Raw genomic sequence first — 13,446 nt, 5'->3', positions numbered from 1 at the left:
TCCGCAGTTCTCGGATAACTTGCGCAAAGCAGTGACATAGTCAGCCACGCCCTCTCCGTCTTGTTGGTCGCGCTTCGAAAAGACGTACCTCGAGTATAGTTCAGATGGCTTCGGGTTGATATGCTTCTTCCCTGCGTCGACGATGACTTGATAGCCCACGTTGGGTGGCCGCGAAGGCTTGACGAGGGTTGCTATGAGTACGTCTCTGGCCCACAGCAACTGAGCAACACAGCTCGTTTGTCGTCATCCGTTGTGAGCTTGTTAGCTGCGCACGATAACTCAATGCGCTCGACATAATCTACCCACGATGAATTTTCACTGAGGTCGAACTCTCGAATGCGACTGCCGAAAGCCATGTCGCCGACCAACAGGCCCTTGCACGGGTTCGACCGTGCCTCGTCGCCACTGTAACAGACTGACGCGTGAGTCACAATGCACAGAATCAAAAGCGCTTTATTCCAAGAACACGACTGCTTAAATAGCTGCGGCGGTGGCCCGTTATCAGCACAACCGGTGATAGCAACACAGGCACAGAACTGGCGCATGCTCTCTTGTGGCACACCTACGTCACAGTGCGTGACTGCACAATCTACCACACAAACCTTGATGCGGCACTGAATAAAACAAATCCTCAACGTCTACTGAAAAGGCGTAGCCGATATGGTCATTGGAGTTGGAGAAGTTAACAACATCAGTCGAGTTCTTTGTAAAAAAGGGGTCTTCAATCTGTAAAGTATTAAGGTGCTTCAGTAAATACTGGCTAATTAGAAACTGCCATGATCCCTTCTCACTGACGATTGTTCTAAACGGCATTGAGTCCTTGTGCGTTTTTGCAGTAAAGAACACAAACAGCGCTTTTGTCTTACATGCAGTTATTGAGTTTGCCAGCCTGGACAATTCAAGGTCTCTGCACAAAGTAGCAGCTCTGGTCTTGATCCTTGTGGCACTGGGTTTCACCCGGACGAAGTTCTTTGCGATGGCTTGGAGCTCCTTCTCGTTGAAAACTTTATCACGTAATACGACGAACCCTCCGTTCTTATCTGCCTGAAGCAATCGTAACTCATTTTGCCTAAAAAACGAGACCACCCTTTTGGTAGGGTCTTTGGCACACCTGGTAGACGCCGTGTTGACTTTTTTGGTCAAGGCTTCTACACCTTCCAGCAGGCACCTTTCTTGATCTTCTTGGTCAGCCTGGCTTGAAATCCGTCGGTTGATTGCTAGCAGGTCGTGGGCTGGGACTAAACGCTGAAGACTGTACTTGGGGCTTTTGCTAAGAACGCTTGCAACATCTTCAGGCAAAACCACGTCATTCGGGACCACAAGGCTGCTGGTGCCAGCAGTTTTGCTCATTGTTCTGCTGTGAACCAGAACCTGCTGAAGACACTGGGCCCACCAAAATTCAGACATCTGGGCGGCAACTTTTCTGGCAGAACGCAGCTTAATTTCTGCTATCCAGGTGGGGTCAATCGCAAAGCAAATCGAGCGCAAAAGGTCTTGGAACCTGCGCACTTGGTTCCAAAGTTCCGATCTTAAGTATCTGCAAATGGGTTTCAGAATGGCCGTTCGCGGTTTGATGATGCCGAACAGTGAACTTACTTCTTCGGGAATAAATCCCGGAGGCAGAAGGCGATGTACCTGGCTCGACATGTAGCACTGGCGATGAAGTTGACACAGGCGCTGACTTGTAAAGATGAAGGAGGAACATTTATAAAAGGGCCCACGGTGCTCATCAGGTAGTTTAGAAGAACTTCTTGTTGGGCAAGTTGGTACATTGCTTTTGAAGAAACCATGTTGCGCATAAAAAGACAACCACAGGAAAGGCCAAAGGAACAGAAAGAGCGCAAACTATCAACTGGGTTTATTTGTGCGAAAGTGCCTTATATATGCAAAATCACATCAAAAGAACAAGGAGGTTGAGAGAGGGGGTATATCCAAGCAACTCGTGATCAACAACAGGTGCGCAGAAAAACCCAGTGCCACAAGGATCAAGACCAGAGCTGCTACTTTGTGCAGAGACCTTGAATTGTCCAGGCTGGCAAACTCAATAACTGCATGTAAGACAAAAGCGCTGTTTGTGTTCTTTACTGCAAAAACGCACAAGGACTCAATGCCGTTTAGAACAATCGTCAGTGAGAAGGGATCATGGCAGTTTCTAATTAGCCAGTATTTACTGAAGCACCTTAATACTTTACAGATTGAAGACCCCTTTTTTACAAAGAACTCGACTGATGTTGTTAACTTCTTCAACTCCAATGACCATATCGGCTACGCCTTTTCAGTAGACGTTGAGGATTTGTTTTATTCAGTGCCGCATCAAGGTTTGTTTGTTGCTGTCCGAGATTGTATTGAAATAAGCGGTTTAATAGGCTTCCAAAACTCTGCTGGTGTTTCAGGAGATAGCTTCATGTCTTTGCTCGAATTTTATCTGCAAGCCACCTTCATTTCTTTTAAAGACAACTTTTACATTCAAAAACAAGGAATTTGTATCGGTTCTTGCGTCGCCCCTGTTCTTTGTAACATATTTTTAGCCGCCATTGACCGCTCCCTAAGGGACGAGCCTACTAATCTGGGGGTATTTAAGTGTTTTAGATACGTGGACGATTTTTTGATTGTTTTATCCAAACAAATAACCTTGACCCACACTGATTCAGTGAGTGGAATTTTAACTGTCTTTAGACAGTATGGGCGAGGTCTGACCTTCAAGCATGAACTTCCTTCTAGTGGGTCGTTGCAGTTTTTAGATATCAACCTGAACTTCGGCTCACAACACGCCTGCTGGCACTATGCCCCACGAGCAAAGAAAGAGCTTCTGCCGTTTGATTCTGCGCATTCTAAGGTAGTCAAAAGAGCAATTGCAAGCTCGTGCCTGGAATCTGCCATCACGAAGTCATGCCCGCATGCAATGCATATTAGTTTCAATCATCAAATTGAAAGGTTGCTTTCAGCCGGCTTCCCCTGCGATGTCATATCAGCCGTGGCCGAGAATCTTCTTAGGAAGATTAAATGAAGAAATCGAGGTAGTGTGGATGAGCCGCCGCCAAAAAAGAAGATCGTGGTGATGCCATACATACACAAAGTGGCGCACAATGTAAAAAAAGTGGCCAAGAGGCATGGCGTCTCTGTCGTTTTTTCTGCCCCACGGAAACTCGAAGCCTTGTGCCCGAGAACCGGCACCCAAGGAACTAGAGGCAGTGGATGCGGCATCAAACATGCTGAGACGTTCGTTAAATGTGCCACTGGTGTGGTGTATGAAATCCCACTCAAGTGTGGAAGTGATTACGTAGGCCAAACAGGCCGTTGCGTGAATGAACGCGCAGGGGAACATGCCCGATCTATTCGGAATAAGGAAGGAGCTAACTTGCCTGCTCATTGCTTTGATTGCAGTGGATGCGAGCCTTTGCTTAAGCAGATTAAAATACTAGACAAAAGTAATAACAAAACAGCGCGTGAGCTTTTGGAGGCCTATCACATAAAAGATAAAGGTGATAAATGTATTAGCGACACTTCCGTCAAACTTTACAATAAGGAAAAGTATTTTCTGCGCACCTGTTGTTGATCAGGAGTTGCTTGGATATACCCCCTCTCTCAACCTCCTTGTTCTTTTGATGTGATTTTGCATATATAAGGCACTTTCGCACAAATAAACCCAGTTGATAGTTTGCGCTCTTTCTGTTCCGTTGGCCTTTCCTGTGGTTGTCTTTTTATGCGCAACATGGTTTCTTCAAAAGACCCGAAAGACGCGGGTTCGATCCCGGCCGCGGCGGTCGAATTTCGATGGAGGCGAAATTCTAGGGCCCGTTTACTAGCATTTTTAATATCAATGCTTTTTAAGAGGTTACACCTACAAACTGCTTGCCTGTTTACAATGAACTGCGTGCGCTGCATATGTGACTGCTGCAAAGGTGGCTGGAGCCTCGTCAAGCTGTAAACAAAGCAGCTTTTTTCTCCGGCCACCTTTCTTAATACCTTTATTTATTTATTTACTTATTGACTGACATCGCGACATGTTTTTTCAGGCCGATTTACGCGCGCATAAAGTCCTGAAGTTTACAGGGGCTGAAAAAATAGCATCAACTCCAGCTCGTTTTCATGTTCTTTTCAGATTTTGAGGTAGAACATGAATGTATGGAATTGCGGATACATTTTTCCTCGGGTGACTTGGTTGAAAGTAGCGCCAAGTTTGAACTTCTTGAGCATACCCTCCGCCTCCGAAGATAACATGTGAAGAGGGTATCCGCAGCAACAAGCCTTTCAACCTGGCATGAAAAACTGTGCGGTGCTTGCTATGGTAAGGCGGGTTGCCCGACAAGCTGAGGAACCGCAGGCCAGTAGATGTGCTTCCGATGGAGTGGATGTTGTGCAGCGTTCAATCACTCGTGGGAAAAACCTACCGATTGCTAAGACTGTTCGATTTATGCGGGACTACAATCTGGTTTTGCTAAACGATGACAAAGAAAGGGGCTTTGCCGTACTCTCAAAAGAAAGCCTCAAGCAGAAAGCAGGCGTAGCAATTAGCATGGTGTTCAAAGAAAGGACATGCAGGTGCTTCGTAAAAGCCAAAAGGAAGGCAAAAAAGTTGTGCAAGAGGAAAATTTAGAGCCGTTGGTGCCTTCATAGAAAGGTGCCATAAATTGAGCCTTTACGTGTTTTTCTTCACACCAAAAACGCAAAAAGCAAACGTACCCTGGCGGGTGATTATTTCCGAAAATGGCGCGTGGCAAAAGTGCCTGGGTAGGTTTCTACAGCAGACCCTGTGTGTGTCCGTTCCTATGCACACTTAGCGCTTTCCAAAATTCGTAAGGATGCTATTCCAACCAGCCGCACTAGTAGCTCAACCGGGCTACTACTGCACAGTGAGCGCTTTCCGAAAACCCTAACGATGTCAAACCAACTGCACCTCTAGCAGCTCTACAGACTAATTTCGAGTACATCGTGTTTAGCGCTTCATCGTGTGCGTGTATGTGAGTCTGCTCGTGTGCAGGGTGAGCGCTATCGAAAAACCGTAACGATGACATACCACATACCCTGGTAGTAGCTCTACTGAGTAACTTCGAGTACATCGGGCTTAGTACTTCGTCGCGTGTGCGTGTGCGTGTCCGTTCGTATGCACAGTTAGCGCTTTCCAAAAACCGTAGGGATGCCTATACCAAACAGCCCCAGTAGTAGCTCCACAGACATTCTATCGAATACGTCAGGCTGTGTGTGTATGTATGTGTGTGTGTCCCAGTTCGTGTGCACAGTGAGCGCTTTCCAAAAGCCGTAGGGATGCCTATACCAAACAGCCCCAGTAGTAGCTCTACAGACATTCTATCGAATACGTCAGGCTGTGTGTGTGTGTGTGTGTGTGTGTGTGTGTGTGTGTGTGTGTGTGTGTGTGTGTGTGTGTGTGTGTGTGTGTGTGTGTGTGTGTGTGTGTGTGTGTGTGTGTGTGTGTGTGTGTGTGTGTGTGTGTGTGTCCGTTCGTGTGCACAGTGAGCGCTTTCCAAAAACCGTAAGGATGCCTATACCAAACAGCCCCAGTAGTAGCTCTACAGACATTCTATCGAATACGTCAGGCTGTGTGTGTGTGTGTCCGTTCGTGTGCACAGTGAGCGCTTTCCAAAAACCGTAAGGATGCCTATACCAAACAGCCCCAGTAGTAGCTCTAAAGACATTCCATTGAATACGTCAGGCTGTGTGTGTGTGCGTGTGTGTGTGTACGTGCGTGCGTGTCCGTTCGTGTGCACAGAAAGCGCTTTCCAAAAACCGTAAGGATGCCTATACCAAGCAGCCCCAGTAGTAGCTCTACAGACATTCTGTCGAATACGTCAGGCTGTGTGTGTGTGTGTGTGTGTGTGTGTGTGTGTGTGTGTGTGTGTGTGTGTGTGTGTGTGTGTGTGTGTGTGTGTGTGTGTGTGTGTGTGTGTGTGTGTGTGTGTGTGTGCACGTGTGTGCGTGCTTGCGTGCGTGCGTGCGTGTCCTTTCGTGTGCACAGTGAGCGCTTTCCAAAAACCGTAAGGATGCCTATACCAAACAGCCCCAGTAGTAGCGCTACAGACATTCTATCGAATACGTCAGGATGTGTGCGTGTCCCAGTTCGTGTGCACAGCGAGCGCTTTCCTAAAACCGTAAGGATGCCTATACCAAACAGCCCCAGTAGTAGCTCTACAGACATTCTATCGAATACGTCAGGCTGTGTGTGTGTATGTCCGTTCGTGTGCACAGTGAGCGCTTTCCAAAAACCGCAGGGATGCCTATACCAAACAGCCCCAGTAGTAGCTCTACATACATTCTATCGAATACATCAGGCTGTGTGTGTATGTGTGTGTGTCCGTTCGTGTGCACAGTGAGCGCTTTCCAAAAACAGTAAAGATGCCTATACCAAACAGACCCAGTAGTAGTAGCTCTACAGACATTGTATCGAATACGTCAGGCTGTGTGTGTGTGTGTCATTCGTGTGCACAGTGAGCGTTTTCCAAAAACCGTAAGGATGCCTATACCAAACAGCCCCAGTAGTAGCTCTACCGACATTCTATCGAATACTTCAGGCTGTGTGTGCATGTGTGTGTGTCCCAGTTCGTGTGCACAGTGAGCGCTTTCCAAAAACCGTAAGAATGCCTATACCAAACAGCCCCAGTAGTAGCTCTACAGACATTCTATCGAATACGTCAGGCTATGTGTGTGTGTGTGTGTGTGTGTGTGTGTGTGTGTGTGTGTGTGTGTGTGTGTGTGTGTGTGTGTGTGTGTGCGTGTCCGTTCGTGTGCTCAGTGAGAGCTTTCCAAAAACCGTAAGGATGCCTATAACAAACAGCCCCAGTAGTAGCTATACAGACATTCTATCGAATACGCCAGGCTGTGTGTGCGTGCGTCCGTTCGTGTGCACAGTTAGCGCTTTCCAAAAACCGTAAGGATGCCTATACCAAACAGCCCCAGTAGTTGCTCTACAGACATTCTATCGAATGCGCCAGGCTGTGTGTGTGCGTGTGTGTGTCCGTTCGTTTGCACAGTGAGCGCTTTCCAATAACCGTAAAGATGCCTGTAACAAACAGCCCCAGTAGTAGCTCTACAGACATTCTATCGAATACGTCATGCTGTGTGTGTGTGTGTGTGTGTCCGTTCGTGTGCAAAGTGAGCGCTCTCCAATAACCGTAAGCATGCCTATAACAAACAGCCCCAGTAGTAGCTCTACAGACATTCTATCGAATAATGTAACGTGAAGATGTGCACACCAAAAGGGAAAAATATATTTACAGGGAAACAGCTTACAGCCACGCAGCCGAACAACCGGGCACGCGTAGCCCAGCAGCAGAAATGCACTTCGTCCTCTTCGCGTTCCAAGCGCGAGCGCACCAAGCACGAGCGTTCCAAGCACAAGCACAACCGTAGCATAACTCCCGGCGGCAAAAGCACCGTCCCGGTGCTAAGTGGATGATGTAGCAGGCATGTGGTACGGTTTGAGACGGACTACATGAACGACGTCAGTCAAAGGGCTAGTGGACGACGTCGGAGCATGAAGAGGTGTAATCTCGTAGGTCACGTCGGTCACCTGACGGAGAACTCGATAAGGGCCACTGTACTGACGTAGAAGTTTCTCAGAGAGACCGACATGGCGAGAAGGAGACCAAAGGAGGACGAGTGAGCCCGGCGGATAGTGTACTGGGCGATGCCGGCGGTCGTAAACTGACTTCTGGTAGGTCTGAGATGCGGTGAGCCGGTCTCGGGCGATTTCACGGGCCATAGTTGCTCGGGAGATGGCGTCACGTGCATACTCTGTGGTCGAGGCAGTAGAACTCGGTAGTAATGTATCCAATGGCAGCGCAGGATGCCGACCAAACAGAAGGTAGAAAGGAGAATAGCCGGTGGTATCATGCCACGACGAATTATAAGCAAATGTTACATAAGGCAAGGCAACGTCCCAATCGCGGTGGTCGGGCGAGACATACATGGATAGCATATCGGTCAGAGTCCTGTTGAGGCGCTCGGTAAGCCCGTTCGTCTGGGGATGGTAAGCTGTAGTGAGCTTATGCTGCGTGCCACAGGACCGGAGGATATCGTCAACTACTCGGGACAAAAAGTAGCGGCCGCGGTCCGTCAGCAATTGGTGTGGAGCGCCGTGGTGAAGGATTACGTTCTGCAATAGGAAGTCGGCGACATCGGTTGCGCAACTTGTTGGTAACGCACGCGTGATAGCGTACCGGGTCGCATAGTCGGTCGCGACAGCAATCCAACGGTTGCCGGAGCAGGACGTCGGGAAAGGTCCGAGAAGGTCGAGTCCAACACGGTAGAATGGTTCGAGAGGTACGTCAATAGGCTGTAGAAGGCCAGCAGGCAACGTTGATGGTCTCTTCCTGCGTTGACAGAGGTCGCAGGAGGCAACGTAACGCCGAACAGAGCGGTACAGACCAGGCCAAAAGAAGCGGCGTCGGACCCGATCGTATGTGCGGGAGACGCCGAGGTGGCCTGCGGTCGGTAGGTCGTGTAGTTCCGCTAGGACAGATGAACGGAGACGCTGGGGAACGACTAGCAGGAGCGGAGGTCCGTCAGGACGAAGGTTGCGGCGGTATAGGACGCCATCCTGAATGACGAACAGTTGCAATGAAGGATCTCGGCTGGCACAGTGAGGCGATCAATGAGAATACGCAAGGAAGAGTCTTGTCGCTGCTCGTCCGCGATGTTAACCAGATCGGAGATAGCGAAGAGGCACGGGCCGAGGTCGTTGTCTCCAGGATCAGGCGGCTCTACAGGGTGCCGAGACAGGCAGTCGGCGTCTTGATGGAGACGCCCCGACTTGTAATGAAGAGTGTAAGAATACTCTTGGAGGCGCAACGTCCAACGTCCGAGCCGGCCTGTGGGGTCTTTCAGTGAAGACAGCCAACAAAGGGCGTGGTGATCGGTCACTACGGAGAATGGACGGCCAAACAGGTACGGTCGGAACTTAGCTACGGCCCAAACAAGAGCTAGACACTCGCGCTCTGTAATTGAGTAATTTCGCTCAGCTGTAGAAAGGAGGCGGCTGGCATATGCAATAACGCGTTCTTGCCCTTGGTGACGTTGGGCTAGCACGGCGCCAATCCCATAACCGCAGGCGTCTGTGCGAACTTCAGTCGGAGCCGACGGATCAAAATGGGCCAGAATAGGTGGGGAGGTGAGTAAGTCGACTAGCGAAGAAAAGGCCTCCTCTTGGGCAGGGCCCCAGGTAAAAGGGGTGTCTTTCTTTAGAAGGTCGGTCAGGGGGCGAGCGGTGCCGGCAAAATTTTTGATGAAACGGCGGAAGTACGAGCAGAGGCCGACGAAGCTGCGCACATCCGTAGACGACTGGGGAATAGGGAAGTCCTTAACGGCTTGAACTTTAACAGGATCCGGGCGGACACCAGAAGCGTCGACTAGATGTCCGAGAATGGTGAGTTGGCGGCGACCGAATTGACATTTCGACGAATTGAGCTGTAGCCCGGCTCGACGGAAGACAGAAAGAATGCTCGCCAGTCTTTCGAGGTGCGTGGTAAACGTGGGCGAAAAAACCACAACATCGTCGAGGTAACATAGACATGTGGACCATTTAAAGCCGCGAAGCAAGGAGTCCATCATTCTTTCGAAGGTAGCTGGCGCATTACAGAGACCGAATGGCATAACTTTAAACTGATATAAGCCGTCCGGTGTGACGAATGCCGTCTTTTCGCGGTCATTGTCATCAACAGAGATTTGCCAATACCCGGACCGAAGGTCAATTGAAGAGAAAAATTTGGCTCCGTGAAGGCAGTCCAAAGCATCGTCTATTCTTGGGAGTGGATAGACGTCTTTTTTGTTATGTTGTTTAGGTGCCGGTAATCAACGCAAAAGCGCCAGCTGCCGTCCTTCTTTTTAACCAGCACAACTGGTGAGGCCCAAGGGCTCGACGAGGGCTCTATGATGTCTTTACTGAGCATCTTGTCCACCTCTTGCTGTATGATGGTGCGTTCTGTACTGGACACTCTGTAGGGTCGTCTGTGAATAGGAGCTGCGTCACCGGTGTTGATGCGATGCGTGACCACAGATGTTCGAGCCAAAGGGCGGTCATCGAAGTCAAAGATGTCGCGAAAAGACGACAGAAGATACCGAAGGTCGTGAGCTTGCCCTGGTAAGAGGTCAGCAGCAATCATTTTTGCATATTCATCAGGTGGTGGGACGTCAGAGTCGCGGCAGTTTGACGAGGGTGGGACGCTTCCCACCGCCGATACGACGCATTCGGCAGCAGGGCACAGCGAGGCGAGCGACATACCTTGTGGGAGCGGCTGAACGTAAGAGGCAAAGTTGAGAACCGGAAGGGACGCTTGATTTGCCGACATGGTGACAACTGTATGCGCAAGGGCAACACTGCGTGTAAAGGGCACATCAGGAACCGGAGTAATGATGTAGTCACCATCGGGAACTGGCGGGACCGAGGAGAAACGGACATAAGTGGCGGCATCGGGGTCCAGACGGACAAAGTCGGCGGTGCACAGTCGGTGAACAATTGGATCCGGTGGCTCTGAAGGAACAGGTAGAGCGAGTTGAACGATGCTTGTGGCGCAATCTATAAGGGCGGAATGGTCGGTGAGAAAGTCAAGGCCGAGAATGATGTCATGAGGGCAGTGTTCGAGGACAGTGAAGAGCACAGAAGTATGGCGGCCGGCTATTGAAACACGAGCAGTACACATTCCGACGACAATAGACATACCGCCATCTGCAACACGGACCACAGTTGAGGGGGCAGGAGTGAGCACTTTCCTTAGGCGACGGCGAAGACGAGCATTCATGACTGAGACGTGCGCTCCAGTGTCGATCAGAGCGGTAACAGGGACCCCGTCCACGTCGACGTTAAGGATGTTCCGATGAGCATGAAGAGTTAAAGGAGGGTTTTCTGGTCGGGTCGTCAGAGCAGCATCACCCCCAGACGCTGCAGCCATCAGTTTTCCGACCGGGAGCGGGCATATGGGGCCGGCGACGAAGGACGGCGAGGTCGGGGCGATGGAGATCGACGGCGCTGAGGTGACGACGAACGGTTGGTAAGCGGGGTCCGAGCGTTGTGGCCAGCAGAGGTCGTTTCCGAGGGCGAGGGAGAGCGGCGGGAATACGCAGAACCCGGCGGGTAGCGGCTGTAGGTCGAGGACGGACGGCTTCGGCAGTGTAGAGATATGTGGCCAACTCGGGAGCAGTTAAAGCAGATGGGCCTGTCATCAGGTGTTCTCCATTCATCTGGATTGCGGCTGCGTCGAGGGTAGTATGCACGTTCAGAACCGAGCTCCGGGGACATGCGGCGAGCATATGGGGCACTAACTGAGCAAACAGGTTGAATCCCAAGATTGGCAAATTCTTTGCGAACGACAGCCTGTATAAGGGATACTGCTGGAGTACTGTCTGTTGCGGGTGGATGAAACGCAACGGGGAACATTGCCTCTACTTCTTGGCGCACAAGTCGCGCCAGGCTCTCAGATGTCGGCAGACGGCTCGGTGGAGTCGAGTCTACACAGGACGACGTCGCAGTCGTATTCGGCAACCGCGTGAACTGCGGAGAAATTCGGCGGCTCTTCGCTTGTTCGAACCGGCGGCATTCCTTGATGATTGCGTCAACCGTTCCGCAGTCCTTGTATACAAGAAGGTTAAAGGCGTCATCTGCGATGCCTTTGAGCACGTGACCTACTTTGTCGCACTCTGACATAGTGGCGTCGACTTTCATGCAGAGCTAATATGTCCTGAATGTATGATACATAGGACTCTGTGGACGTTTGTGCACGGCATGCGAGCTCCTTCTTCGCAGCGAGCTGACGCCCGAATGGCTTACCAAACAGGTCACAAAGCTTGCGCTTGCAGAGATCCCAGCTGGTGAGTTCATCCTCGTGGGTCTCGAACCATACCCTGGCAGTGCCCGTCAGGTAGAAGATGACGTTGGCCAACTTTAGGGTCGGGTCCCACCTGTTGTGTGTGCTCACGCGCTCGTACATTGCGAGCCAGTCCTCCACGTCGACGCCGTCCGTTCCGTTGAAGGTCCCAGGATCTCTCGGATGGGCAATGATGAACGCCGGGTTGGCGGACGCCGACGGAGCGGCCCCTTCGCTGGTCATGGCTGAAGAGCCGGCGAGCTGACGACCGCTGCGAAGTTCCGTGCTTGCTGTGGCTGTACCCAGCACCTCCACCAATAATGTAACGTGGCAATATGTAAGGCATATTACTTCTTCTTGTGTGTGTATGTGTATGTGTGTGTGCAAGTGCGTGTGAGTGTATGTGTCTGTGTCCGTTCGTGTGCACAGTGAGCGCTTTCGAAAAACCGTAATGATGCCATACAAACCGGCGCCAGTAGTAGCTCTACTAACATTCTATCGAATACGTCAGGCTTAATGCTTCTTCTTGTGTGTGTGTGTGTGTGTCTGTGTCCGTTCCTGTGCACAGTGACCGCTTTCAAAAAACCGTTACGATGCCCTACCAACCGGCCCCAGTAGTAGCTCTACTGACATTCTATCGAATACGTCAGGCTTAGTGCTTCTTTGTGTGCGTGTGCGTGTGTGTGTTTGTGCGTGTGCGTGTCTCTGTCCGTTCGTGTGCACAGTGAGCGCTTTCGAAAATCTGTAACGATGCCATACCAACCGGCCCCAGTAGTAGCTCTACTGACATTCTATAGAATACGTCAGGCTTAGTGCTTCTTGTGTGTGTGTGTGTTCGCGTGCGTGTGAGTGTTTGTGTCTGTGTCCATTCGTGTGCACAGTGAGCGCTTTCGAAAAACCTTAACGATGCCGTTCCATTCGGCCCCAATAGTAGCTCTGCTGACATGCTATCGAATACGTCAGGCTTAGTGCTTCTTGAGTGTGTGTGTGTGTGTGAGTGTGTGTGTCTGTGTCCGTTCTTGTGCACAGTGAGCGCTTTCGAAAAACCGTAACGATGCCCTACCAACCGGCCCCAGTAGTAGCTCTACTGAGATTCTATCGAATACGTAAGGCTTATTACTTCTTCTTGTGTGTGTGTGTGTGTGCGTGTGAGTGTGTGTGTCTGTGTCCATTCGTGTGCACAGTGAGCGCTTTCGAAAAACCGTAACGATGGCATTCCAACCGGGCCCAGTAGTAGCTCTACTGACATTCTATCGAATATGTCAGGCTTAGTGCTTCTTCTTGTGCGTGTGTGTGTGTGTGCGCGCGCGAGTGTGTCTGTGTGCGTGTGAGTGTGTGTGTCGGTGTCCGTTTGTGTGCACAATGAGCGCTTTCGAAAAACCGTAACGATGCCATTCCAACTAGCACAGTAGTACCTCTACTGACATTCTATCGAATACGTCAGGCTTAGTGCTTCTTGTGTCTGTGTGTGTGGTGCGTGCGTCTGTGTCCGTTCGTGTGCACTGTGAGCGCTTTCGAAAAACCGTAACGATGCCTTTCCAACTACCCCAGTAGTAGCTCTACTGGCCTTCTATCGAATACGTCAGGCTTAGTGCTTCTTCGTGTGCGTGTGTGTGTGTGCGTGTGCGTGTCT

General features: G+C 50.6%; 1 protein-coding gene and 1 long non-coding RNA gene across 7 annotated transcripts in view; one reads left to right on the top strand and one right to left on the bottom strand.

Annotated features, from left to right (window-relative positions):
* The window catches only part of shf (WNT inhibitory factor 1), a 492,096-nt gene that overhangs the window by 294,594 nt on the left and 184,056 nt on the right, over nucleotides 1-13,446 (bottom strand). The gene's annotated exons all lie outside the window — the stretch shown is intronic.
* Nucleotides 11,874-13,446, top strand: part of LOC144107896 (uncharacterized) — a 14,428-nt gene continuing 12,855 nt past the window's right edge. The window contains exon 1 of the long non-coding RNA XR_013309431.1: nucleotides 11,874-12,150. This is a non-coding gene — a long non-coding RNA (uncharacterized LOC144107896). The remainder of the gene's footprint in view (nucleotides 12,151-13,446) is intronic.

This window comes from Amblyomma americanum, chromosome 10, assembly GCF_052857255.1.
Source record: "Amblyomma americanum isolate KBUSLIRL-KWMA chromosome 10, ASM5285725v1, whole genome shotgun sequence".
NCBI classification, from domain to species: Eukaryota; Metazoa; Arthropoda; class Arachnida; order Ixodida; family Ixodidae; genus Amblyomma; species Amblyomma americanum.
The sequence above is the reverse complement of the archived record's forward strand: the minus strand, read 5'-3'. Positions and strand labels throughout refer to the sequence as shown.